At 42.0% G+C, this 2,809-nt stretch overlaps 1 long non-coding RNA gene across 1 annotated transcript; it reads left to right on the plus strand.

The window, feature by feature from the left end:
• Nucleotides 1–519: 519 nt before the first annotated feature.
• On the plus strand, nucleotides 520–2,809 carry LOC108640779. The gene is made up of 3 exons (XR_001921470.1): nucleotides 520–807; nucleotides 2,199–2,275; nucleotides 2,755–2,809. It is a non-coding gene; the product is annotated as an uncharacterized LOC108640779 (long non-coding RNA).

A 2,809-nucleotide genomic window follows, 5' to 3' on the forward strand; every position in this document is an offset into this window, starting at 1 on the left:
TAAATCCCAGTTTGAGTTGCAAGTCAAGTGAAACAATGAAAAATTTCACTTTGATGAGTCAGATCTAAGAATGTTGCTGTAATGAAGGATAATTATGATGACAGAAATTAAGGACAGAATTACGATAATTGAAAACTCTGTTGTGGCAGATATTAAAAGACCCTGGAGTTCTGGGGCTGTTAAACATTACCATTAAAATCCTGGTAATTAGAAATACTTGACAAAGGATGGGTGAACATTTAACAAAACAAAAGCTTAACTATTAGTTTCTGATAATCCTGTTAAATTGCACACTGTATTTATTACATGTTTGAGTCTTCTGTGACTGAGACTGCTTGATGGCATAGGTGGTTTCCAGCATCTAAACCTTCCATCTTAAATCTTTGGAAATAGATTTAAATACAAAAGAAAAAAAAAGAGAGAGAAGACAATACCAGGAAAGCTCTTGTGCTTCAGCCCATTGCTCTAATCAAGACATGATAAGATATATGAAGGTCTAATTCCCATGAAAGTTTGCTTGTGACCCTGTTCTTTGCATTGTATGACTGAAATGTCTCAGTTCCTGCACAGTTGCCTAAAGTTCATTTCAGGCTGAGTTTGTGGCTGTATGGTGTGCATTATTCCACTCTCTTTTGTGAATTTTTGGGGTACTTTTTCTCTAAGGCAACTGCTTATATTTTCTATTTTGAGAGATCTTGTAAGTTTACCTATCCTTGGGTTACAGAAAAAGCTGCTTCTGATCATCTGTGTACAGATCAAGTGCAGGAAAAGGGCATCCAAAAGACCAAGGACGTGTAAGATTCAAAGGTATTTTTCATACTGGTGTGTATGGTAAGGCTTGATTAGTTTATGAATTATTTTCAACCATTTGAAAATGAAGTGATTTGGGTCCTGGAACACAAAGAAGAAAGAAATTACTGGACTATTCTTATTAGAGCCAACTTGGCAGAATTTGCCACTTGAACAGCAAGAAGCTCCCATTATTTTAGGGACAGTATGGGGTCCAACTCTGTAAACCCACAGTCCTGACAGCCCAGTGAAGAAGTTATGGTGTCCATAGCAACACACTGCAGTGTGAACTATTCCTGCACCTCCTCAGCTCCCATCCTGGCACTGCTGGGACACGGACAAACTGCGTGACCGATCCTGTTTGTGTCACCACTGTTTTACCTCCACATTACAAACCTTGTTTCCCCCGCAAAGAGCATCTGCTTTCTGCATGACATGTTTTTAATGTGCTGATTTATCATTGCCAGATACAGGATTTTTATTGCTGAATTTTGAATATTGTATTTAAGGTGCTCTTTTTTTTCGATTACAGATGTTTTACATATAAATTGCCTTATATTACAAAAAATACACTCTGCATTTCTTGAGCAGTCTCATTCTCATGTCTCTTACATTTTGATACCTTACTCTGCATGGCCAAGTGGATGTGAGTGTTGTCTGCTTGGGAGAACTGCAACCCAGGCTACAGCTCTGCAGTAGCCATTCCCCCTTGCTCAGGCATGGGCTGTGGTGTTTGAGGAAACACACAGGTAACAGAATTTTGGGTTCTGACCACAGATTTCAGCTGTATCTGCACAGTGGGTGGCCCAAAATTCTGAGATTTCAGAGAGCTCACACTAAGGCCAGAACTACCAGAGGCTGCAATGCACTGCCAGCTTTGAGCAACCTGGCTGGAGGTGGAGTCACAGAGCTCAGGAAAAACATTGCTGACATGGAGCCATCTCTGTCCTCTCTGGGAAGAGGCAGGGAATAGGAATAACAGCTTGTGGGACCTCTGTGAGGCAGTGCAACTGGAGGAGCACTCATCCCTGGAAACTGTCAGACCCTAAAGGGTGATGAGAGGATGCTGGCTCCTGTCTCTGGAGCAGCTCGGTGGTGAGCAGGTTTGCAGCCATACGGCAGCAGCCACGCTCTCTGGGAGAGATCAGCTGCTGTTTGCAGCCTGTGACACCAGGGAACTGCCTGTCTGGTGTGCCTCGTGTCTCTGCAGTGCCAGGAGAAGAAGGATGCAACAGCAGAGACTGACTGCCTGGAAGGTGTTCCACCCTCACCAAGTCTGGCTGGGATGAGGCCACTACGGACATGAAAAGGGCAGCAGCTCAGTTCATGATGGAACAGTGGAAGAAATAGTCTTCTCAAAAGTATTTTGGCATAGATACATGCCTGTGTTGTTTTCTGTTTCACTCTAGGTCATTAAGGGCACCCATGTCAGAAGTTGCTTGGACTCCAAGATCTTGCTAAAGGTGTTCCAATATCCAAGAAACAGGTTTGGTCCTAAACTTTTCTAGATAATACGAAATATTCATAGTAGGTTATTGCTTTCTTAGCACTGTAATGTGGAAGCACTGAGACCTAAGCAAGTATGACAAATTTCTGCTCCTGCTGGCATCAGAAAAATTACTTGCATCATGTTTCGGACTTTGAGTTCATATAAAGTATTCATGAAGATCCATGCCAGCTAACTCAGTACATGGGAGCAGCTCAGAAATTCTGCACTGAAACATGTCTTTCCTCAAATGTCTGGAAAGTTTCCAGGTATTGTGTCAGGCCACAATTAATTGAACATTATTAACTGAGCAGCCAAATTTCCCAAACTGCCTTTGGATGATCATTTCCAGCTGGTGACTGACTATGTCATGTTGCAATGGCTGTAACAGTTTTTAAAGTAAGCAAAAAGATCAAGTACAACTTGATGTCTAGAGAGACTCCTAAAAATGCTCTTTCTGTTCTCTTTCCCCTCTCTAGCTCCCATCCAAAGGCAGAAACACCACCAAATTTTTGATGTGGTTTACTACTCTTT

The sequence above is a fragment of the Manacus vitellinus genome, unplaced genomic scaffold (genome assembly GCF_001715985.3).
Source record: "Manacus vitellinus isolate BGI_N305 unplaced genomic scaffold, ASM171598v3 scaffold_43_pilon, whole genome shotgun sequence".
Classification (NCBI taxonomy): Eukaryota; Metazoa; Chordata; class Aves; order Passeriformes; family Pipridae; genus Manacus; species Manacus vitellinus.